Source organism: Pleurodeles waltl, chromosome 3_1, assembly GCF_031143425.1.
Source record: "Pleurodeles waltl isolate 20211129_DDA chromosome 3_1, aPleWal1.hap1.20221129, whole genome shotgun sequence".
NCBI lineage: Eukaryota > Metazoa > Chordata > Amphibia > Caudata > Salamandridae > Pleurodeles > Pleurodeles waltl.
In genome coordinates, this window is record NC_090440.1 from 402,018,548 (window position 1) to 402,045,195 (window position 26,648).

The window sequence follows — 26,648 nt, forward strand, 5'->3', positions numbered from 1 at the left end:
TCACTGTGCATGTTATATTGTTGTTTTTTCTTTTTGGGTGTGCCCATTTCAACATCCTACATGTACTTCATGACCCATGTGGCCAAATTACCTTTTTAAAATTAACTAAAACAAACAATAAAATCGTTAAAAAAATAAAATAAAATAAAAAGAGTCCAGTTTGTCATAGCAGGCCTGTGTGCATGCACTTGCACCTATGGTGTTCTTAAACATGTGTCCAGCCTGGCACAGCAGGCCTGTATGAGCGCACTGGCACTTATAGTGTTCTTAGACATTTGTCCAGCCTGCCAATGCTAGCTTGACCTGCAAAATGGCACATGTGCCCAGGGGGTGAAGAATAGCCATGTGTTTTCACTACCTATGAGAGTTGCTCTGCTCATAGGTTAAGATGGGGGAAGTTTAGAATTGCTCCTAGCTGCAATAGCGGATTGCAGCGGAGTCGCCTCTTAATGTTTTCTAACATTGGATTATTCCTGACAAACCCCTTTCTGTGGTAAAGGTGGTTTTGTCAAATATAACCTAGAAATGCCACTTCTAGAAAGTGGGCATTTCTATGTTTTTCAATGCTTTTGTCTGACTTTTAAATTCAACTCTAATCTACACTAGTGGCTGAGGGAGCACATCTGTGCATTCCCCAGTGACAGCTGTAAACCTTGGGCACACAACTGGAATGACAGATCTCTGCCATTTTGAGGGCCTGGCTGGATAGATTGGAGGGAGAGGTTTTGACACCAGATCGTGGCCCCACTAAAGATTAAGCTCGGCATCCCATGGCCCCATGGGAGACAGGATAGAAAGTTAGGGGAGACATCTGTGGTTCAAAGGGGAACCATATGAACCTCCCCAAATTTTAAAGGCACACTACAGTGTACCTACTGGTGCTACACTGCAGCAAACTAGAGATGCGCTTGTAGTGATGCAGGACCGGAGATACTGGACAGTGTGGTGCACACTGCCAGAGGAATCTGTTGTGCACGAGGAGTAATTACTGCCCTTAAAAGGGACTGCACACCCTTCCTGAATAGTGACTGGCCTGGGATGACTGCCTGCTACACCCCGAAGTGTGCTCTCCAAGGGCTATTTGGCTTGCCCTGTGTTCTCTTGTATAGGTCTCAGGGACATCAATGACTTCCCACTAGGGACCTACACCTTCCACTGTTACACCTGGAGAGCAGTGCCTTCTTAAAAGCCCACATCGTCTGCTGGATCCCACCTGGTAGTGGTGGTGTGAGCAAGGAACCAAGTATTGTTCCTGGGGACCAGACTGCCTGTTGCGAAGCTCTAAAGGAACTACCATTCAAGGAGAGTGGCCTTGCATCGTCAGCCCTCGACACGAATAAGCGTCTTGTTGGTGGTGAGCAGATTCACCGGTTAGGAGACACCACGTGGCCTGCTTCATCGATCGCGCAGCATTTCTCTTGTGCGACACGCTGACTGCATGTTCATTGCGTGCAGTGCCAGATTCATGGATTGCAACCCTTGGAGGTGGGGCGTACCCTTAGCAGTGCCTCATTCTACTTCATGTGGCTTATCTGAACTTGCACCTGGGTGTGTGTGACAATACAGAATTGGTAACTCTTCACATGTAACCTGAATTGTCTGTTGTGAGTCAAGTCATTGCGCACCAGATGTTGTGCCTCATTGCCAGGAAGGCACAGAATTGATAACTCTTTGTTTGTGTGTCCGGAATTGCCTGGGGCAACTCAAGTCATCAAGCACCAGACATTGTGCCTTATTTCCAAGGAGGTGCTGAATTTGCTGCTCTGCACTGTGTATAATTGGAATTGTCTGGTGAGACCCAAGTCACCTCGTACCAGACGCTGTGCCTCATTTCCAGGGAGGCGCAGGGGGAGCAAATTTGAGTTCCGGAGTGCCAGGGTTGCCTGGGTACGACTTTGTTCAACGTGTGTCCTACAGGGCGCCTCCTCCTTCTGAAAGGCTCCCCTGCTTCATCTTTCACTAACTGATTGCTGCTTTTGCTGCCCTCAGTACTGGCAGACCAACTGCCATCTCCTCACTCCTTGTTAACAGGTTGCATTGACGGAATGGGCCTGGGTGGTAAGAGTGAGTGGGCTACAGAACGCTTCTGAGAGCGATCGGAAGCAGGTCCCAAGAAGTGGTAACCCCGACCTTCTTGTGCCTCACAGAACGAGGCAAGTGCCTGATGACACAGTGGAGCAATCATTGAGTGAACCTCCCGAGGGGTGGCCAAACCTCCATTTGTTGAATGTTGCCTGGAACTGCCTGTTATCTATCCTCCCACCTTTTTCCACCAGGACCCTGAATAAGTGTGACTCCGGCTGGGATCGGCCTAGTGTCTGGGGAGAGGAAGGGTTTCCTTCAACTCCAGTCCGTGGGGTAGTCAAGGTTGGCTGAAGGGTGGAGGAGTGTTTGGGCCACGGGGTCTGCGAGTACAATATCTATTGATCTGCTGGATATCAGTGCACCTCATTGAGTGTGTGTGTGTGTGTGTGTGTGTCTGTGTGTGTGTGTGTGTGTGTGTGTGTGTGTGTGTGTGTGTGTGTGTGTGTGTGTGTGTGTGTGTGTGTGTGTGTCTGTGTGTCTGTGTGTGTGTGTCTGTGTGTGTGTGTGTGTGTGTGTGTGTGTGTGTCTGTGTCTGTGTGCGCCCACGAGGCTATTTAAAAGTGTTATAATTACCTGTGTCTACACATTACCGCTATTGTTGTGAACCAGGGTGCACCCTACACCTGTGTGGGATTGAATTGGAATAATTGTTGGTTGGGTCTTGTGCGGACAATGTTTTGCCCCCCATGAGGATGCTGGCAGTAAAGCAGGATCTTTCTCAAAGTGTACATATTACTGATTTCATTTTAACTCGGTTTGGCCAAGTACTGCTAGTGATATTTCTAAATGTGATTTATGCCCAGAGATACATGATGTTCGTGTTTTGGTAACTAATGTGTGTTGAATACAAACTTTATTTACATACACCTCGTGTGAAGTCTCTTTTGTGATTCTCAGTGTATTAGTTGTGAGAAAGTACTGTGCCAATGCTTTATACATTGCCCCAGTGATAAGCCTGACTGCTCAGTGCCACGCTACCCAAGGGTGAGCGCACGTTAGAGTGAGTGTAATCACCCACCCCTGACGAGAGTGGTAGGTCCTGCCTGGCTAGGGCCTTGCCTCAGCCAACTAGAGCGTGCTGCCTACAACAGTTGGTCATGTGCTTCTCAAAATCTGCCTACGCAAGGAAGCAGGGATATAAGCCTGTAATTTTCCACTAAGAGGGGTCCAAGAAGGTTTTTTTTTTTTCATTAAGGGTTTTACCACCGCATGTATCCAGGTTGCCAGAACTACCCACTCAAGAGGGAGAGGTTCAAAACCTCTTGGAGGGCAGGGTAAATGGTCGCTGCTGAATAACTGTAGATATATGCAGGAGCAGGGTCCAGGGACGAACCTGATTTTACGTTATACATTAAGAAATCTAGATCCTACTTCTTAATACGAGGGAAAGCTGGAAGGGTCTCCATCATAGTTTCAAAGTGATTTGATGTTTCAGCAATCACCAATCCAAATACCTGTTCTGGGAAAGTGGCATAGATTTTAGCTACTCTTTTTTTGGAGGAAAGGTTGGCCATCTCATTACAGGGAGTGGTGGACAGCATTATAACTGAGCCAATGACAGGTGGATCAATTACAGATTTTACTATTGCAAACACCTTCTTGGCATAATTAGCAGCATTGTCGATTTTGAGTGCACAGTATGCTGTCTGTGTACTCTTGATAGCATGATAGCTTTTAACTGCTCTCTTATAATTTTTGTTACTAGTACTGTAGTTTCCTGCTGCCTATTTTAGTGATGTGGAAGGTATAAATGAGCAACTGGAGAAGAGCTGCACCCCAATGCCAGCTATTGTGAGATTCGAACTTCAAGAGGGCAACACCACACAACAATGCTGGAAAGGCTTAAAAGAGGAGTAGAGGGGGGACATGAACACGCTGTTCAGCAGAGACAATGTTGTAGCAATCTTCACGTTTCAGGTAGAGCTCCAAAGATCAATGCTCATTTAATACAATTGTGGTGCACTACATACACCTACCCATATCTGATCGATCCTATGCAGCACCTCTAAGACCAGCATGAAACTCTTCCATGATGGAAGGACTGCTCTTAGCGTCAGAACGATTCATCAGATTCAAATTCTCCTGTCTTCCGGACCCAATTTTCAGCAAGCAGGTTTTTGCAGTTTCCAGCACACCACTCCTTAAACCAGACTTCTTCAGCAGAAAGTCTTTGCAGCACAAATACATCCAACCAAGGCTGTGGAACAGGCAAAGACACACAGAGACTTAGGTCAGGGGAAATTACAAACTTGATATCTTCCACTGACAGGTAACAGAAGGTCTTCTTTACACAAGTAGGGAGGCATAGGAAGGCTTATTTTTCTTAAGTGTTCCGAGCATGGTATGAAATGCAACTGGTTCCGAGCATGGTATGACATGCAACTGGGCAATGCTCCAAATCCTATATTTAATTCAAGGTGATATAGTTTTCAGTGCTACGACACCCTAATTCTCCCAAAGTAATTTGAACCCTAAAATCAAAGGTGTGATAACCAACTAATATTCTCCCAGGAAAATGGAAAGGCTTCAAGGAAAAATGCACAGCATCAGGCCCAATGTTCTTGAATAGTAGGTAAAATATTGTAAAGGTTATATTATCATAAAACAGCAAGAAAGGCTAGGGATGTGAATTGAAATGTGTTTTTATAATTAGGTAGTTGAAAAAATTGGATTATTATTTAGGATGGGCAACTGCCCACTTCAAGTAACACTCACAATCCTTGCCAGGATAAACCCTTAAAGTCACTACATTAACCTGAACTCAGCCCCCAATAGCTAAGACACAGATCAGGCAGGCTTAACTTAGAGCAACATGTAGAGTATTTATGCAGTACCAAAACAGTAATTCAAACTGCAAAGCAATACAAATCCAAAACTGAATTTGAAAATTAGAGTAAAGTTTCATAACAACAATAACACCAAAATGACAAAAATTCAATAAGGGGAACCAGTGATTAGATTTTTTAAAGTTGTAAGTTGAAATGGCACCAAAAAACACAAAAGGTCATTGATAGACAATAGGTGCAATGAACCGGGACCTGGATCAATTTGAGGCAGATTGTGATAAAGCCTGAGATGGATACATCAACTAGGTTAAACCTAGTCAAAGATTTTACCTTCTGACCTAGGGGCCGATTTAGATCTATATCGCCAATACTGTGGTCCGCTCGCTAAAATTATATGTGGGTGGACCTTAATTCAGATGGACGGAATTAGAGGTCAGGTTTCACTGCCCGTCACCGCCAGAAAAACCTTGGAGGTATTGGGAAGTGAACACAGCTAAATACTCCCCTCACCGTGGAAAAGGGCTCCCATGGCAAGGGGAGCAATGTCTTCCTTATTATCATAGAGAAAGTCCTAATTCTGGAATTTCTTTTTGAAAATAAAAATGAAAACACTTTGGTGGAGGGCTTAGTCATGTTAACAGAGCCCTGCACCAAACTTTAAACAGCACTGACAGTAACCACTGTGATGGCAGTTCCTGCCACTGCTTTAGAAATGACTACCAGCTTAGTGGTCATGTCTAAATTTGGTGGGTGTAATAGTCTTGGCCTAGCGGATGTTAAGTCTTTCGCCAGGCCAACAGAGATTACTCCGTCAGCCAAAAAACTAAATGTGTCCTTAGTCTTAAGTTCCAGTCCACCACATCAGCAAACATCTAAAGCACCGCAGGACCTCACGGAGACCCTTAGGGACTCCCTGGTTGTCAAGCAGAGGCCAACAGCAATGTCCAGGTCAAGCCCAGATGCCACTAATCAGTTGGGTATTTCCAAAAAAAAGGTCTCCTGTAGCCTGTTGTCTACCTCTAGCCACAAAGGTCAGACAACTGCCCCTTGGAACCTTTGTCCTGGGTACAAGTGGGAAGAGGTACAGTCATTCAGGTCTTCTTTCACGTCTAGTCCCCTTCTGATCTTCGGAAGATCCAGAAAGTGTTCTGAAGTGGGTATCTGGAGCTTCCACATTTATGCCTCGCACCAGCTAGTGGTTGTGAATAGCCCTTAGGCACGCCATAAGCAATAGGGTAAAGGTTCCAAGGGGTAACCCTGCCTACTTTGGCAGCGGTTCCTCATTGTGTTACTGCAAGCAGGCCCAACAATGGCACGTGCCAGGGCATTTTAAAGGAGGTGAACATTTTCGGCCAGACTAAGCTTGGGCTCTGAGGGATGGAGGTTGTGTGAGGAATGAGGTTCTGTGGTAATCCTATATCGCATGATCTTAGCCTCACTAGAAGTTATAATAATTCTTCTAATTTTAAATTGCACTAAAGAGGTCAGGCAAACAGTTGTATAGTGGGGACCCTACAAACTTACTTATGTTAACATCATCAAGAATATATAAGTAAGACTCTACCACTGCTATCACGATATAAGGCAGGTTAAGAGTGAAAAATTGCCATCTTTGCAATCTTAATTAAGACTAGGGTGCTATGTATTTTTTCTTCTCACAATTTCCCAATCCATTTTTGATTTTATGCAAGAGCAGGTTGTGTACGCATGAGGTGTGATTGGTCATTTATGCATTTATGCCCAAGTGGCTACATGAATGACTGTAAAACAATATTTTCCCTGATGGCAGAATTGTAATAACCAGATCAGTATTGCTTCAGAAGGCCTTATTATTTATCATAAATGAAAAATGTATCCTCACTATTTACTGCGGTTTACTTTGGATACTAAAAAGCGGGCTTATTTTTTTTTTTTTACCATATCCCCATGCACACTAAATTGATATTTTAAAAATGAAAGCTGTGCTGAAGATGACTGCATGCAGAGCGACTGCATTGGAAGTAGAAAATCAAGCCGCGCATCTAATGTTATCATTTATTGACATTTTCTTTTGGCTGTTTAGTTATTGCAACACTGAGATGGCTTCGTGAACTAAGTCAGTTCTATGCAGTTAGAACCACCGTATAGCCAGGCAATTTAAAGTGGGAGGAATGGCATCCTTTGTAACAAAGTGTATTTGCAGTGCTCTCTGATGGTTATTAAGGACACTAGTGAGCTGATGAATTATTGCCAAGTGGCGCTTGATTTAAGAAATATTGTGTCCTTTTCCGAAGTAAATGGATTTCGGCGAGGGGGGAGATCTGATGTGCGGATCGAAAGGTAGAGTTAGAGAGAGACGGGACAAAGGCTCGTTGAGAGTCAATTTAACAACAACACGTTGTGTCCTAACACTTGCATCACCAGCATATACTGAAATGAGAGAAAATAGAATGTGCTACATGTCTGGCGTATTACAAGCAGAAACACGAGATCAGGCTCATAAGGACAGTGGGTATGCGGCAGTTGTACCACACATCAAGCTTGCATGCTATTAATAGCACTGCGAGCCAGTCGTGAAGTAATTCCATGCTACAAGAAACTGTACGTCGGTCAATTATGTATGTATATATTTATGTATTCCATTATTTAAACTTGCACCTCACATGACTGACAGTCGAAAGAGTGTCTCGACATTGTTCTAAGGAAGAAAGCAACAGTTGGCGCCATGATTTACCACCTACTTTAAGAAAGGACAGTGCCCGTGTTTGGTACACACCTTCATTAAAACGCTGAAATCCTGACTTCCAGTGCTTAACACAGTGCCACATTCCGTCTATGAACCTTAGTCGAGATTTTCAGGTTCATATGGGGTTCTACTGCAATCCTTCCTGTATTTGCATAGTTTAGCAATCCTACGATTTTTTGCATACACGTCTACAAGTACTGCGTGACCTTGCCATTAACCGTCACAATACCTGTATATCGCTATTTGCACTTTGATTTACACAGTACATGCCCTTTTTTAAAGAAATGTGGAAACCCGAATGGAACCTAACCTCCAACACTCGCCAAAATGTCAGTCCGCTCCCTTCCTGGTACTGTTAATCACTTCGTAACACGCATTCATGTAAACACAGCTCTGCACTGTAAAACTTCATCTCTCATGCAAAGAATTGATTTTGATGTAGAACAAAAACTCTTGCAAACTTGCATCCTACCACTTTATATGGCGTAGTTGCAGAATCGGGAAACAAGAGCTGCCGAATGCTGTTCCAATCAATGTCTTAATCAAATCTGTAATAATTTTACCTTACATGGTCGGTAGTGGAATTGGGTGGGGGGGAGTTAATCTCAGGATTCGAAGTCATGCTCTAGATTAGAATTCGGGGCGAGAATTACTCAAAACAAAACTGAATCCCCACCATTCTGTGTCCTCCCCAGATCGGAAACAAGCATCCTGGGACCGTTTTTAGGGTATCACCCCTCATCAGCCAGGATAGCTTGAATATAGTAGTGCAGTGAGCACGGGCCAGTCCCAGGATGCTTGTTTCCAGTTCAAGGAGAACCTGGCCTGGCAGTTCGGGCTGTTCTCATGGGGAGCAGGGTCAAGGCTGATTTGCATATGGCTGGGTCCAAACTGGAATGGAATGGGTAGCAAAAAAACGATGTAGTTAGGTCCAGTGAATGGGAGTGAATGTTTGACATTGTTCAGCACTTCGTCCATCATCTGTTCTTTTTTTCTTTTGTCTTTTGTCACATTAAGTGGGAAGGGTATGCCCAGACATGGGTCCTGTGCTCACTGCACCACTGGATTCAAGCTAGCCTGGCTGATGAGGGTTCAGACCCTGATACCGGTCCCAGGATGCTTGTTTCCGGTCCAGGGAGGACCTGACCTGGCAGATCGGGCTGGACTGTTCCCATGGGGAGCAGGGTCAAGATTGATTTGCATATAGCTGGGTCCAAACTGGAATGGAATGGGTAGTAAAAAACACTATGGATTTCGGCCCAGATCTCTGTAATGAGGGTGAATGGTTGACATTGGCTATCTGTCCATCACCTGTTGACTATTGTGGTTTGTACACATCGCAGTGACTTCTTGCTTCCTTCAGCAATTTTTATAGTTTGTACTAAAATATTTTTAAAGAGGCAAAACTGAAAAGATAAAATGAATTCATAGATCATTTACAAATTATTTCAGTCAACAGTCCAGGAGTGTAATAGGTGATAATGGTGTCCCCTGTTACATTTTGTATACAGATGCAAAGGGAAGGGATCAGGATATCCACTCAAATCAGAGAAATTCTCTTCAACAGGCTAGACCATCAAGGTTTAAGCATATCCTGATGATTTCCTTTGTACTTAAACTAAAACAGAACACAAGCCACTATTAAAGACAAAGTAATTCAGCATCTCAAGACTGAATGTCAATTAAAAATGTATATGTCATCAAGATTTTCTGAAGTTTCTAAAACTACAATGGTTTTCTTTTCTCAAACCACAGACATAAAATATGCATGACATGCAGTCTATTGAAATTTTTTTCTCTAAATGCAGGACAAACTCGAGTTAGGAAGAGGGATAAACCCATTTCAGAATATTGGAGCGAAACATATCAGTTTTCAGAAACTAAATCAACTTCAACTTCACCATTGAGAAACAGTGCATGCCTAACAAAACCATAGACTGCACAGTTGACTTCAGAAGGTGATCTACACTAAACGCAATGATCAATAATATACTGTGGCCATATCGGCTGCCTTAATAACAATCACAAACAATACAATTATCTGCTAAATTAGGAGGTCTATCATTACCGGACTTTTACAAGTACTGGAACCGATCACAGATTACATATGTCATTAACCTGTCAGACGTAAATATGGTAGCAAAAGCTAGGTTGACTACAAATTAAGTTACATATCAGCTACCCGAGTAGAAACAGTATCTGTTAGAATGCGACAAATGTCTTAAAAGGTTCTACTTAACCAAAAGAAACATTTTTATTTAGTGTGCCAGTTAGATCTATCCGTGTACGTAATACTTTAGACAGATATTGATTTTTTGTGAAATCCCCGGTACACAAAAAGAAAAACATTTTTACTTTGCATGAAAAGCCACAAATAGGCCACATGGCAGAACTGACAGAGCACTTTGGGCCAGATGTAGCAAAGGGTTTTTCCCATTCTGTGTCAATGGGAAAATGTGTTCGTACATATGGCCCTTTGTTACATGTGCTAGTAATGAAAGAAAAAGATTGAGCCACTCTTAGTGTTGAATCACATGTACAGCCTGAATACCAACTGTAATTTTTGATTAGGCAACACAACTTTACTTCATTTAAATATTTTTTTTTTTTCTGAAATTTCACTTGGCCTGACCTCATTGAGAGCAGATAACAGTTAATTGTCGGGTTAGGGGTGAAGGTATGTTTGTAGAAATAAAACTGGTTTGGATCAAACATATGAGTTTAAGAATGTAGATATCAATCCATATTAAAACAAGTAGGACATTTAATGGATGCATTGATGTCTACAGAAAAGATTTTTGAAAAAACAGCAATTCACTTCTATGAACTAGTACGGTCCCAGTAATGACATGTATATTAAAAGACTTGGGGCTTGATTTAGATGTTGGCGGAGGGGAATACATTGTCACCAACGCAAAGGATATCCTGTCCTCCGTATTACGATCCCATGCTATCCTAGGAGGATCGTAATTTGGCAGGGGGATATTCGTCACATTTGTGATGGAGTATTCTGTCCGTCAAGATCTAAATCAGACCATTAAAGACTGATTTAGGGTTTGGTGGACGGTTTTCTCCTTCACAAATGTAACAGATACCTAGTCTGCCATATTACGATTTCCCTAGCATGTGATGGAATCGTCATACGACGGCCATGATATCTGTCACATTTGTGACAGAGTAACCCCTTTCGCCAAACTCTAAATCAGGCCCTAAGTAATATTTGTGATTAGCAAACATTTATATTGCACAAAAAAATAATTTTATCATGCACTTTAATAAGTGGGTTTATAAAGGAGGCGCTTAATAGGATTTAAATGCAATGTATTTACCAAATGTGTTTTAGTAGTCTTCAGGTGGGGGAACTCGCGGAGTTTCACTCAGGGGAAATCCGCAGAGTTACATGATAATACCATGAGATTCCGCAGAGGTATGAGAATGGGTAGCATTAGGCACAATGCTCTGCTCATGTTGATTTGTAGTGCCAGGAGCTCATTCCTTGCTGAAAAATTAGTGTGAATGGCACCACACGGCTCTACTTCTCCAGTTGATTTTGCTGCCATTCGAGTAGAAAATCTACTGAAGCAACAGCTTTCTGATTACAAACTGCTGCGACTGCACACGCTGGGAAAATCTCAGCAGGTGACCTCCAAAAGTCACACTAGGGATGCCAAAGTTTGCTCACGCTTGCCAACTTACTGTTGCAGAGCCGCATGTGATAAAAACAACTCAGCCACAAAGGAGCTGGCAGAATTTGGCCAGAACTCCGGATTACATGCATAAAGCAGAATGGCCAAAATTCTGCCAACTCGGCCGGTGGAATTTCTCGCTCACTCCTAGCCTTGTATTCAAATAGAAATTTATTAACAAAAAAGCTGAAAGATTTAAATGCATGCCTTTCATGGATTTCCCGTTTAAGAAATGTAGACATATAAAGAAATGTATATCAGAGGGAACTCCCAAGTGTTGAGGGATTAAGCTTCGACTAGAAGAGAAACAAAAACAGTTGCTGACTCCTTTTAGGTACAATCATATGGCCAAAGTAAGATCTGGGTATTGATATCATAGGGGTAAAGTTCAACAAAGCCATAAGTTCAACCGGGGGAGACAGAGAGGAATCAGAGATCAAGATGCACCCAAGGCACTTCTTGGAGGAGAGCTGCGGAAGGGGGCAGTGCTTGATGCACTTACTGTTTCCAAGTCCCTTGCTGATAAATGCTTAACAAGTATTGTGCTTAGTTTATAGACCATTCAAGGATGACAGACTGAGTTTCTCACTAAGCACTTATTTAAATGAGCTATGTTACTAAAAGGTCTACATTAACCACATGGCAGCATTCTCCTTTCATACAGAAGTCAATTATTTGCAGAGAACCTTTAGGTGTAGGACACCAAAACAGGTTCTAGATAAGGTTATAGTTCAATTGCCATCATACGTAATGCACTTGCAGGTACAAGATCGGGATTTGAATCTAAAGGTCAATGGAGCTCATGGATCCTTGAGCATATTCACAAAGACAACTAGACCTAAAATGGCCAAAAAGTTAATTTGTTAACTCAGAATCACTCTACCAGACTGATATTACATTCCCTTATCTGCAAAACCTGGGAATACTTATCAGTGCCTAGAGTAAGAATTTTGTGACAAAACTTAACATTATCCAATTCCAAATGTGTGTGTGTGTGTGTGGGGGGGGGGGGGGGGGGGGGGTCTAAATTCCCAGTCATATAGCTATTCCTGCAGGCAAAGCAGCACTCATTGTGCCAAACTTTGTGACAACTGATGTGGTGGTGGGTGAGGGAGGGGTGGCAGCGGGTCTGTGTGTTAGTTACATGCTGGTATAGAACACACGGATATGATAGAAAATCCATATTTCACAGAGCTACTGTCATAACCATTAATCATTTTTCATAATTCAAGGATATTACATTATTTATGCAAGTTGTAGATTTTATCCAGTGGGAGGTCTAATCCCAGGCTGATTTCTTTCCCTCTGGCCAACTTGTCCTGAGGCATGATAGTACATTTAGATAACATCTGCCCCAATCAAAACTTCTTGGTGGAGGACAGCTCTATCCCAATGAGTTACAGGGAAGGTGTCCCTGCAGAGTGCATGGACTGGATCTAATTGAATGGCAGCTCATGCTGGTGGGCATAGTGGGCATAACACTTTGCCACAGGCGGGCAGATGCTTTCAGGCTTTCTTAGGCTGACTAGAGGTATGGCTAGAGGGCAATTAGTTATCTAGAACCAGAAAGTACTGAACTCCTGTGAGGCAGTAAGAGGGTAACAGAGATGGTGGTGACACACTAGATAGTGAGTGGAGATTTAACAGGTGGGCCCCCTTCTCATGTCCAAGAGGTGTTGGCCATAAACATAGCACAAGCCAAGATGCCATGCTGTAGTTTCCAACTCAGGGAGCCAAGATCTGTGTGATCATTCGGGACACCCGCATGGAACTCGGAGGTGGGGATCCTGTTCCATCAACTCACATGACATAGCCCTTCACCAGTGTGCTGTTGGTACAAAAGGGAAGGCCATCAAGGCCGCAGGGATCTGTCCAGTGAAGATGAGAGTTCTCTGAAATCTGTGGTTGTGAGGAGGAGCAATTGCTAGGATTTAGTCCCAGTCCAGAGTGAGATACTAAATCAGGAGTGAGTAGTGTCTTGCTCCACAGTGACTGAGTGCTTTTGGGCCAGAAGTAAATTCAGGAAGATATGTTTCTCCTGCATGATTGTGCCCTGCTCTGTTTAACCTAGCTATCCAGAAGAGCATGTGGTCCATTCCTAAAACTATACCTGGACTGATTTATTTCATGTGAGCAAGTGAGATAGAGTCTTACGGGCCCCAGCTAACGCAACACTAAAGACTAGAGTGTGGCTTTAGGGTTGAAAGTCCCTTGGAGCAGTGTCCATGTGACAACCAGTGTCTCATTTTATCATTCTGGCAGTCCTGATATGTTTGTTTCTGGTGTAGGAGACTGGCCTCACAAGTCCCCTGATCAGTGTGCTGCAAGATTTTGGCATGATGGTCACCAACAGGCTTCTAGAATTACTTGGGGTCCTTCTAAAGTGGAATTATGATCAGTCCCTTGCGGGCGGAAATTAACGGCTGTCCTGGTGGGTGTACCGTCGGCGGCAGTGGGCCTGGTGCACATGCCCGGGGCACCCGTGACCTCTTGAGACTTGGAGGTGGGATGCGGTTGGGGCAGACGGGGAACCCAGAGGCCGCCTTGGGAGAGACTGGAGAAGGCACACTGGGCCTTGAGGGGCGGCCGGCCGCCGCAACCTAGCAATCGACCCAGGTCCCGACCGGCTGGAGGGACTAGGGAGCCTGATGACCAGGGGGTGCTGAGGGGCATGTGGGGCTGGCCTGTTCCCTGGAACATGCCGGGCAGCCAATAACCGTTAAACCAGGGGTGCTTGGAATAGGCCCCGGATCACCTAGATCTTGTCCATTGGGAGTGCTAATAGTGGTGCTGGGGGCATAGGGGTGTGAATTCTGTCCTGCACCATATAGGCTGAGGTTGCAGTGCCACGTGAGACTGCAAGAGTTGGGAAAGGGCACCTGGGGCATGAGATTTTATTTTTTTCTTGGAACTGCTGTTGCTGCAGCGGGGGGGGGCAGGAATGGGGTATCGGCAGGGGACCCCCCCTGCGGGAGACCACAAAGGATCTGGCAGATTGTGGCCAATGGAGGTGAGCGGCCCTCTGGAGCTCCTGGGTGGTGCAGGCCACCATGGTTAAAGATAAAGGCTCCAAGATGCAACAGGCGAGCACGATTGTCAACTATACACAGGTTATGCTGCCTCCGCCGACAGGGGTAGTGGGGTGGGGGGGATAATCCTGCAAGTGACCCCTTCTGAAATGAGTAAGGGGAGTGGGAACGCTGCCCCCTCCATGACTGACCTTATGGCGGCAATCCAAGTCTCAAAGACGAAGGTTGTCAATTAGATTGAGGCGGTTCCATTGAAGTTAACTTACTTCGCGCAGACCTGCATAAAATTTTGGAGGGCATGGCGATGGCCGAGCAGAATGTGGGCACCCTCCAACAAGAGGTCTGTGACCTTTGCTCAAAGGTAGCAGAAATTAACAGCGCATCCGGATAAGCGCACGGAGGTCTTTGAGGGTCGTTTCCGGAAGAACAACCTCTGCTTTGTTGGTTTTCCTGAGAAGGCGGAGGGTCCATCCGCTGAACTCTTCCTGGAAGAATGGATAACCACGTTTCTCATGCCCAAGAAGCTCTCTAAATTTTTTATGATAGAGACAGCCACAGATCTCTGGTCCCTCCGCCAAAGGCCGGAGCTCCTGCCAAGGGCAATTACTGCTCAACTTCTTAATTTCCAAGATAGGGATGCTATTCCATAGTGGGTCAGAGTGCATGGTCCTCCGAAGTTCTAGGGGAGACCGATATCAACCTTTCCAGACTATACCCAATGAGTACGGCACCAGAGAAATACTTTTTGGCTGTCACAAAAAGGATGAGAGGCAAGAACTTCAAATACAGTTTACTATTCCCTTCCGAGCTCCAAGTACAATAGGGAGGCTCGGTACTCTTCTTGTTCAGCCTGGGGGAGGCTAGTGACTCGCTTGATGCTTTCCCACAGCCAGCAGGGCAAAGTCTGACCCAGAGTCCGACCCAGCAGGGCTGAAACCCCCTGGCTGCCTGGCTGCCTGTCCTAAAAGATGGCAAGGTAGATGAAGGAGTCAGATTGGCAGCCAATCACTGAGCAGAATTAAGGTTTGTTTGGATGGTACCTTGAGGGAAACTACAGAGGTGTCTGACACGGAGGAACCATTTCGGTGGCAGCTCAGTGCTCCCGAGGCCCCTAGTGACAGCACTGGTTTAGATTGAACCTCTCCACTGAATTGAGGCCTTGCTCCGAGCTTGCTGGGCCCCCGGAAGGTCCGGCTGTTTTCGGACTGTGGCCTACTGCCACTGGCCTCTGAGGGATATTCCCCTGATGGGAAGCCCACTGGAGGACTGAGGGAGGGTGAATCCTGGTGGGGGGCTTGAGTACAGTTTGTCTCGCACCCTCTCTGTTGTCTTCCCTCTAGCATAGCAGATGAGTTTTCACACTGTTTGGGATTTTGAAGTAACCAGAGTTTCTTTTTTTTTTTTTCAGCTGGGGTAATGGGTCAGTCTCAACAGGTCTACAGCTGGCTTGGACCTGTGTGGGAGAACATGGCACAGCTGCCCATTGGGTGGAGTGAGTTGGGGACCAGAGTTTGGATTGAAGAAGAGAAATGTTTGAAGTATGATTGTGTTTATAGCATTTGTGTAAGATGGATCTACTGGCAGTTTCAGGCTCAACTGACTCGGAGGAGCAGTAAGGAGGGGTGGTGGTTGGGAGCTGGGAGGGAAGGAATACTAACCCAGGAAACTGATGGACCTCACGACTAAATGCATGACATGGAATGTCCACAATATCACCCAGTTGGAAAAACGTAGAAGAGTGCATGCCTAAAATGCTATAAGACCTCAATAGCCTTTTTACTGGAGACACATATTTGGAGGGACTGTATCTGATTTATGCCGCCTCTTACTCAGGATACACCAGAGGAGTGTTAATTTGGGTAGCTCCAGGGATACCTTTCCTCTATCGAGACAAAGTAGTGGATCCAGATGGTCGTTATGTGGTCCTATATGGACTGCTGCACCCGATACATATTGTCCAACTTTTTACACTTCGGTGGCATAAGCAGCAGCCCCCTTCCTCACTGCTGACATCATCTTAGCTGGGGATTGTAACTGTGTTCTGGACGGCGACTTGGACTGGTCTCCCCACCCCAATACCACACTAACCCTCACATGACTGAGGCCCTGAGCAATATGATGCGGGAATTGCGACATAGGGACATGTGCAGGGACTGTAATCCACAAACCCAGCAATTTTCTTGTTACAACCCAGCTGCAGGGGCCCACAGCCGTTTGGATTATTATCTTATTTCGTAGGACCTAGCTCCCAGCATGTCCAATGTTGTATATTTGCTGCGGTTTCTCTCAGACCACTACCTGGTGCTTTTAATCCCCAGGAAGACTACTGAGAGACCACCAATTTCAATGTGGCGACTACGGGCGGAGGCACTGTCAGATACCCCTTTTAAGCATACAGTAGCAAATTAATTGACCCTTTATTTCCAGGAAAATTGGGGTACGTCACGTAGCAGGGTCATGGATTGGGAGGCAATGAAGTCAGCTGTTCGAGGAGTCTGCCTTAAGATGACATATGGGGTTCACCAGCAACTGGAACGAGACATCCAGATCCTTGAAAGAGATCTGGGGGACATCCACCTCTGAAAAGCACAAGCATTACTGAGGGCTACCTGTCCGGGTGTCTCTCTCCATAATTACCCCTGAAACCTGAGAAGGCCTGGATTGGCCTATCACCACAGAAGAGATAGTAGCAGCGATCCGCTCTTTAAAAAGTTGAAGGCTCAGGGGAGTGAAGGCTTTCCTGCAGAGTTTTACAGTAGGTACCCAGACACGCTAGTGAATAATTTACAGGAGGTTTATGGAAAGTCAATGCGGCAGGGATGTCTCTCCCGCACCATTCGGAGAGCTATTATAATAATGGCTCATAAACCAGGAAAAGACCCCACTATACCAACTGCATAGAGACCAATTACCCTCTTAAACTTAGATGTTAAGCTACTGAGCTGTGTGCTGGCCTCACATCTCCTTCTATGACTTCCTTCCCTTATGCATCCCATCCAGCCTGGGTTTATCCCTAAATGCAGCACATTAGATAACATAAGGCAGCTAGCCCACGTTTATCACTCCACACAATCCCTCACTGATAATTTGGCCCTCATGTTCTTGGATATAGGACAAGCTTTTGACTCCCTGAACTGGTCATACCTATGGCACGTTTTGCGGAAGTTCGGGATAGGCCCCAAATACATTCATTTGGTCCAGCTGTTATATGCTGACCCATGTGCCCGGGTTAGAACTGGCAGGAAAGTGTCTACATTGTTTACCCTTGGCAGAGGAACACTCCAGGGGGCCCCCCTTTTTCCAGTCCTTTTTGCGTTGGCTATGGCACGCCTGGTGGAGAGCCTTCTGCAGACATTGAGTCCCTGGGCCATTACAATTGGGGAGACCACTCATGTGGTCTTCCTATATGCAGACGATGCCTTAGTTTATCTTAGCAGACCATCTGAGTCGGTACCCATTCTCATATCTGTGATGCAGGACTTTGAGAAATTGTCTGCACTAAGGGCACACACTTCCAAGTCCAAACTGTATCCCCTAGGCTACCTGACAGGGCACCTGCGAGAGGCTCTCCCCCACTTGGTGATCCCCTGGGAACTTATCGATGTCCGGTACCTAGGGATCCAGTTGGCATCCATAAAACAATCTTATCTAGATCTTAATATAGGGAGGGTGATACAGGGACTTCAAGCTTCTGTAAAGTTTTTGTGTGAATTGCCCCTGTCTCTCAGGGGAGGATTGCTGTAACTAAAATTATACTGCTCCCTGGTTGCCTTTATACATTTCGGGGATCGTTTTATATTATCCCCAGAGACTACTTTAAGATGATTAATAGTATCATCATAGATCTACTATGGGTGGATAAACGCAAATGCATCAGTCTTCCCCTACTGCAACGGATGTGGAGGAGGGGAGAACTGGAGGTTACTAACTTGGAGCTATATGACCACACATCTAAAACATGCTATCACATGGCTTGATCCGGAGGATTCTTGGGAGAAAGCACAGTTCTTACATGGAGGGTGAGCTCCTGTTCCTTCTGATGCGAGGCTCCAGGGTCCCCCCTGGGTACTCCCTATCTGATAAGACTGGTGGCATGCGATTGGGAGGGTACTCTCAAGTGGGCTATCCATCAGGCTCCATCTCAAGAGGGCTATCCATCAGGCTCCATGCGCCTCTAACATGCCCCTTTGGGTCATTCAGCCAGTCCTTAAAATAGCAGAATCCATGGCAGTCCAATGATGGGAGGATGGAGGCTGCACTACTCTGTGTGCCCTCTACCCAGAGGGGCGGTTTATAACGATGACAGAGGTGTTTGATGCATTCCATCTAGGGCCGGGGCAATTCCTGCAGTATAGCAAAATCTCTGCAACAGCGAGGGAACCTTGCCCCACCTTCTCTGAGGCCCCTCCCTGCTCAGCCACATCATCTACCCTCCTGGTGATGGCAGGGGAAAGACGCCTTCTCTCTCATGTATACCGAGTTTTGTGTGAGGACTTAACGCGGTTTGATGGAAAAAGGTGGTGCCGGAACCTATATCTAAGCGAGACTGGGAACACATTCATGAGGGGGTATGTTTGGTTAGTTCTGATGCCTGTTTCAAACTTACATAATATAATTTTCTACACCAAACCTATCTTTCCCCCAAGACACTTCATACAATATACTCTACACGTCCTGACGAGTGTCAGCGTTTTCATGCACCTAGTGCTGATTTTGTTCATATGGTGTGGGAATGCACGGCTCTATTGCCATTTTGGAGCCAGATTCTGGAGACCATTACCAGGACCTCCAGCTGGAAGCTGCAATTAACTCTGCGGCAAATTTTACTAGGCCTTATCCCTGCCCTGCTACCAAAATATTCAGTAGAAAGTTTATTCTCCAAGTTTATTCTTCTAAGCCTCACGCTAGCAAAACGCCAAATAGCTATACACTGGTTATCGCGGGAGCGTGCTAGCCTGGAGTCCTCGTTGCGAGATGTCAGTGAATGGGCTGTCGTGGAAGAAATCCATCTGAAACACGTTTGTATGGATGGGGTAGAGGGAGGATCTGCAGGCATGGGCACGTATGCTTAATGACCTCAATCATCCTCCCGGGGAAAACACAGAAGTTACGGCTCCAGATGAACTATGGCATGGTTCTGACACTTCCACAACATAACCTGCCCACACATCTAGATAACATTCTACCTCCTTTACATAATGCTTCCTCTTCAGTTCACTAAAGAATCCACAAAACAAGAGTTGGAGGAAGGGGTTGGGAGTTTTGTTGAGGGGCTTTGTTTGTAAAATGTTCTATTCTTCTGAAAATGTCGATATTGGTGTGAGAATGTATAACAATACTTTTCAGAAATACGGCAAGGCTATGTACTCCTGTGTATTTGTTTATTTCATAAAATCAATAAAGATTATACTAACAAAAGTAGTAGCTAAACATAGATATCATCTGAATCCCTGCAAGTGCCGTCTGCTGTTTCTTAAAATTCCCCATCCCCACTGAAAATATTTGTGAAATGAGGTACTGAATCAAAATACAGAGGAGAGACCTTTTTTTTTTACAAGTGACTAAAACTGAACCGGTTCCAACAGGACCTGTTACCTGACCAGTAAATGACACTTCAACAATGACTGCAGCTGGAAGCATGGCCTAGGGCATACGCCTCATGGAAAGACTTGAGCTTTCTGCATAACCCACACTTTCTGCATGGGTACTGAGTGCTGAAACTGTCTACCTAGAATCCACAAAAGAAAGGGCATCAGTTCACCTCCGAATGATTGCCACAGAGCAGAGATCAACCAAAAGGAAAACACACTTAACAGTGATTTGTTACCCCTAAACATTTTTGAGTCCAACTCTGAACATACTTAGATTGAGACAACTGTCACATCACTAGACAACAGCTTGCTACTGCAGCATATGCGTTCACCATTTCGCTCTAAGAACTCTGCACATCCTTGTAGAGAAAGACATGGCTCAAAGGATGAATTATTGGATTTCTGCCTTTCGGTGGTGTGGATTATACCTATACTGCTGAGAAGAATCTCTGGTTCTGAAGGGTCAAGGAGATAAGAGTGCTTAGTTTGGAAAAATCATACCCGGTCAGCAAGAGAATGGATTCAGTAGGAATGTCTTAATGCAAGGAGATCTGAAACACCAAGCCTGCTGAGATTGGGAGCTATGAACCACTTTTCATCCTGACCAGCATGTACTCATGTGCAGTGTAAGCCAGCATGCTTCACTGTGCTTTGAGTCTGATGATCGCAAGAAGCATGGGTGCTTGGACCCAACATCATTCCATCTTCATCACAGCCGAGAATGATCCTGAGAGGGCTGTGTGCCTGCACAATGCATGGCCACCACCCTATGGAGGCCAGCATATCTGCACCTTGCATCAGCTTCTACGACACCTGTCACTGTCAAGCCTCCTGTTTGGCCCAGAATGCGACTACTACTGCCTCCAGTAACTGTGTGACCACTGCAAAGCAATACAGCCACTGTGTCTGACTAGTGCAGTCCATGAAACTATAGACTGCCTGGCATCACACTGTAATAACACGAACACTTGTGAACAGCAGCTGTGCTTAGCTATTGTTTGGGGATTATCCCGAAGAATATCAAGCTTCTTCCATCACTCACACTGAAGACGCAGTTCTGTTACAGTCATTTAGGATACAGAAACAATAATGATAATGGCATACAACTTATAAAAGTTACTAGATATATTTAATTCTGTTTCATAACAAAAACCTTGTACTGCTGCAAAGGAATAACACTTCTTGCAGTCTATTTACTGCAAGCCATAAATGTGTACCCGATATACAATTTGTCGCAAACCACCCCCTAAAGGCAGCTATGACAGTTAAATTCTGACACCCCCTAAAAGTCAACCCCTAAAAAGGAGGTAGTTAGAATTTCTGTGAGATCGCCTGGGTCTGGAATGAATTCAGCATTTTCAGGGGCAGGGGTAATGCTTGACACAAGAATTTTTCAAATGCCCTTGTGTAGTGCAGGTCCTGGAGAAATTGGCTCGATAGTGGCACAGAGGTGAATTTGAGTGGTTTGCTTATACATTGAGATAGTTAGGGTTCCTGGACTTGATATGCCAGTTGAAGGCATTGGTATGCCTACTATTAGAGTTGGTTCAAAAGACCTCTAGGCACACCTTCGGACCCACACAGTGATATGATACTGGCACCATAATTCAGGATGCATACCTGCTCCTGTAAAGGTCAGCAGAAAATGCCAACACAGCTAATCACCACACGGAAGGTGGATGTGTTAGGTTATATGGAACAAGGAGTACGGTAACACAGACTGTTCATGCTAATAACATTTTAATAGTTTCCTTAGGTACACGTTTTACTAAAATCCGTTATGGAAGAAAGTTCAGCTATATGCTCCAGTCAAAACTTGTAGCCCTTAGCCTGGAAATTGGAAGCGCTTAGTGACTAGTCAGAAGGGATCAATAAGGTCATGTGGGTCCATCCCTTCATTACATCCTGAGTTACTATGACGTTTCCTAAGCTGTCCACATTTACTCAAGGACACATACTTTCTATTTTTCTGCCCGGGGGGGCGGCCTTGGCCATGGTCGTATCCCTCTCACTACTACTTAACCCTTATTTAAGGGACTGTGTCCTTGAATCAAGGTACTCATAGTCATATGCTGCCCCCTAGTTCCTTTGAGGTAGAATCGATTGCAGCCTTACATTAGTAAAACAAACAAACATAATCTCTTTATTTTAGTTCATGGCAGATTTTGTATAACTATTTCCTTCCTTAGTACCTTTATCCAGCCTATGTTTAAATTCCTCATGTGACTCACCCAGGTATTCCAACACTTTTTGTTGTCTTCTAAATTGTAACCTATTTCCGAGTTTCTCCTTTTTAGGGTCGAGCCTGCGTTGCATGCGCTCGCGCATGCGTATCACAGCGAGACGCTTTTGTATTTAGAAAAGGGCTAGGAGCCCTGTCAACTTCACGTCAGTGTTTTTTATTGGTTCGTGGGCTTGCCTAATAAAATCCGCTTGCTTTTATTAGTCGAAGGCATGCACACGTCATGCCTTTTCCGGTGGCTAGACCTCCTCGAGCGCAGCGACCAAGTACAGAAAACATGCGAGGCTCGCTGTTTTCCATCGGGCTCGTGGACTTCTTTTTCTCTAATTTACGAGCGCGATCTCGCTTGGCAGAAGTTGAGCGCTTTACATAGTTAATTTCACTTTTTCGGGTTATGTACATAAATGCACTTTTGCCCGATAGGTGAAAAGGCGGGTTATGGAGTTTACAACTCGATCAGCTCTAACATGAGCAAACGTGAGACCCGTTGCATTGTAAATGCTTGTTATTATTCTTCTGAAGTAGTGGACATAGCCTGTCATGCCCCAACATTTATATTACCCTAGAATTCTCTTTCTTCTGTTCTTGGTCATTCTCCTTAAATCTGTGTTCTAATTCTACTAATGGTTCTTAAATATTTTATTCTTCTCATTTTTTCTTTGTTTCAGACTAATAGAACTCTGGGATCCTTTCCTTTTCTGTTCTGATGTAATAAGTTGCGTTAATGTGTTTGGTATACTTCTTCTCTGTTTTCTCTTCAGTGATTAAATCCAATATGTTTTCTGTACTGAATTAGGACTTGATTTAGATCTTGCCAGATAGAATACTCTGCCACAAATGTGACGGTTATCCTGTCTGCTGTATTCCGATCTCCATAGAGTATGATTGGATCATAATAGAGTGGATGGGATATCCGTCACGTTTGTGGTGGATTATTCCCCTACACCAAGATCTAAATCATTCCCACAGGCGCTGATCCTACCCAGTCTTGTCTGCTGAATCCTTTCCGAATGTTTGCAACATAGATAGCAACATATTTAATTTTGTGCATCTATACTCACTATTTGCCCATTAAAATAATCACTGATGCTACAACTGTATGCATCAAATCATTCATGGTGAAGAACTCTTTTGAATCAGCTAGGGAGGCTTGGCTTGCTGAAAATCTGCACATGGCTATGGTGACCTGGGGGGAGGGCCTCACCTTTACTCCTCAATTTTATTATTTTTTTGTAAAACTTTCTTTACTGAGTTTTTACAGGGCACAGTACCATACAGACACAGTGCAGCATTAAGAAGTCACCCAACGTTCCATTCATATTGCTAATGATTTAGTCAGGTGCTGGAAAACGGGGCATTTCCAGTACATTTAATAAGGTCAAATTAAACTCTGTCAACAGGTTAGTGTTATATTAAGTAATTTCAGTACTCAACTTTCCATCTCTGCTCCCCCTAAACACCCGAACAATTAACCATGAATGACTACAGTGAAATCATGTAGCATAGGATGGGTGGGATGAGCCCACAGGTATGGGGCTTTGTATGAGTGATCTTTGTCAGTGGGAGATGACCATCAAGTCCTTTGAGTGGGTCAAAACTGAAAGAGGTGAAGTGCTCTTGTGTGAGTGGGACAGGCGGTGAGTGGAAGCCCTTCCGAAAGGAAAGTAACTAGTGGACCCCATTGATATTCAACATTTTTATAATTATCCATTAAAATATCTGACATTCTTTCTATTGTTAGGGATTGCCACACCCTGGTGTGCCATTGGGAAAGTGAAAGTGCTGTGGTTTTCTTCCAGGCTGCCGCTATGGCTTTCTTAGCCATTCCCAAACACAGCCACATAATAGAGCAGGCACTGGAGGTTTGATGATTAAGGTTTTTGTCTTGCAAACCCAACAGGGTAAAGCTTGTGTAGATGGTAGAGGATAACATAGTAATGGTTTTAATTTGCACTAGACATTCTGCCCAGAAGGATCGAATGATCAGACAATCCCAACCAAATGTGTCAAAAGACACTAAGTAACCCACATCCTCTCCAATATAGATCAGAAGTGTTAGGGTAGTATGTTTTAAGTTTGGTGGGATAAAGATACCAATCGAACAGAAGTTTATAACAAGCCTCCCCTCATCCCCAGGAAGTGATTAAATCTGGGGATATCGCTCAATGGGTTCTGCAATTGTTTATCTGTTATTGGGTTGCCAAGAACCTTTGTCCAAAATTGTATATGGAGTGATTTGGTTATGGGGAAGGTGAAAGAAAGTGAGCAGAAAGGAAAGAGATGGAACTCTTAGCGCCTCCTGATTGTCGCACAACTTTACAGTGGGGGTAAAGATCTCAAGTAGCTGCTAAGCACATATCTGGATGGAGGACCCAATGCTATAGTTGGGTATAGTAATATCTCTCGGAGGTGGGCAAGCCAAAGTCTTGTTGGCAGTTCTCAAAAGTAACAGTGTGGCATCCCCCTTCTCTCCACAGGTCAAAGGGGCCCAGCATGAGGGCAGGAGAGAAGGCAGGGTTAAACTGAATGGGAATGTAAGGAGAAGGGAAGGTGGTCCACCTAGCCACCCAAATCACGGAATCCCACACTTTAAGGGTTGTTGGGTAGGTGTGTTTAGGTATACATTGGGGGGAGGGGTTGATCTGTTTTCGGTTTTCAAAATACATCCCAGACATAGCAACCAACCACTGCTCTATCCATATGGAGCCAATGTCTGTCTGATTCCCTCAGCGCCCAAACGGATATTACTTTTAGCTGTGCTACCTTGTAATCAATTTTATCATTAAATAGCTTTGCAATAAGACACAATCTATCACTAGTTTAGCAAAGCATTTTGGGATTCCACGTATCTTCTCAGCAGTTTTTGGACACTGTTCTACGTGCACCATAAGTACTAGCAAATGGTCTGTTCAGTACTTTTAATAGCAATAGTTGTGGCTCTGCTCATGTTGCCAATTTTCTCAATTTACACATTATCATTTAGTATGGTCCTTCACTTCATAGTGGATGAGTCCAAATATCCAACACAATCCCTAACTTGACACAGCAGTTAATCTATGATTTAATATTTTATCACATTTTAGCACTAGTAATTTTATTAGAGCTTTAGAAAGTTGTTACGACTTGGATAGAACTTTCAGAACAATGTGGAAGAACAGGAGCAGGACTGCACCTTCTGTTTAAGACCTGTGAGGAGACCTTAAGGGCTGGACCTGCTCCAACTTCCACCCAGGAAAAAGAACTGGACCCCAAGGGTCAGCTGGCTGTCCCCCTGTAAATCAAAACGGACAGAACAAGCTGCAAGAAGCACTTTTCCTGGAGACCCAAGCTGACTATTTCCAATTGGACTTGCATGACCCCTACTGGTGGGTTCTGCTAGAGTGAGTCTTGATCCACAAGTGCTGTTCCTTAGGCACTTGCTTGCGTCAAAGTGTACTCCAACTAACATCCTGTAAAAATCTCTCCTGCTCACAGTTTTTCTGCAGCAGAAAATCAATTTCAACTGGACCTCACAGCTTGGAGCCATGCCCTCGAGCTCCAAAAAAGTAACTAAGACCAAATATAGAAAACCTGACTGGACAGATGCACCAAAAGTATCCAGCAGGCGTGAAAACTTCCCTGGGTGCAAATACCAAATGTTCCTGCTCAGAGTTTTTCATGATTGAACCATCCACTTCACAGGAACCTCATCCAAAGACTATCTGATGTCACAGAGCCCTTCTCTGATACAGCCTGCTGCCTTGCCCCGTTTAAGGAATTTGACTTCTAGAAAAAACACTAAGGGCCTGATTACAACTTTGGCAGAGGGGGTTAATCCGTCCCAAATGTAACGGATATCCCGCCCACCGCATTACAAGTTCCATAGGATATAATGGACTTGTAATACGGCGGGCAGGATATCCGTCACATTTGGGATGGATTAACCCCCTCTGCCAAAGTTGTAATCATGCCCTAAGTCCTCAGGTAAAACTTCCAGCCAGGTTGAACCCGGTTGGTGTATTCAAGAGTGGCTTCAAATTGTACCTAAGTTCCGTCCTACTGTAACAACTTGACTGCACTTGGAGCTTACAACTTTTAAGTGCCAGTTTCATCTAAAGCTTAAAAATTCATAACTTCGGTTTCCCTTGTTAATGTGTTAATTATCTTTTTTTAACTGATTTTTATTGAGTTTTTCATAGAAACTATCAACCGTACAGTAGAAACCATCAAGGACAGTTCCAGTAGAATACACGCTTAGTACTCGCCTCCAGATCATTTGACTCCATAGTATGCCCCAAATCTTCTTATATTTGGCATCCTCATACAACATAGATGGGCTCGTCCAATTTTGCACACCAGTCCCCGCAGCTAGCACATGTGGGTTGGCAGAGTTCCATATCTGGGTAATACCCCGTTTGGCAATCAGCGTCCCCAGTCCAACTAAAAATCGTCCATTCCAGAATCACTCCACATCTTCCAGTAAAACAAATAGGGTCATACACGAGGAGGGGTCAATGGAATGTTC

General features: G+C 44.5%; 1 protein-coding gene across 14 annotated transcripts in view; it reads right to left on the minus strand.

The window, feature by feature from the left end:
- The window catches only part of PPIP5K1 (diphosphoinositol pentakisphosphate kinase 1), a 1,126,642-nt gene that overhangs the window by 1,062,086 nt on the left and 37,908 nt on the right, over nt 1-26,648 (minus strand). Inside the window, exon 2 of one of the 14 annotated variants that reach the window (XM_069222622.1) lies at nt 4,062-4,282. The exons of the other annotated variants lie outside the window; for them this stretch is intronic. The gene's annotated coding sequence lies outside the window, so the exon portion shown is untranslated. The remainder of the gene's footprint in view (nt 1-4,061; nt 4,283-26,648) is intronic. 14 annotated transcript variants of the gene reach the window in all.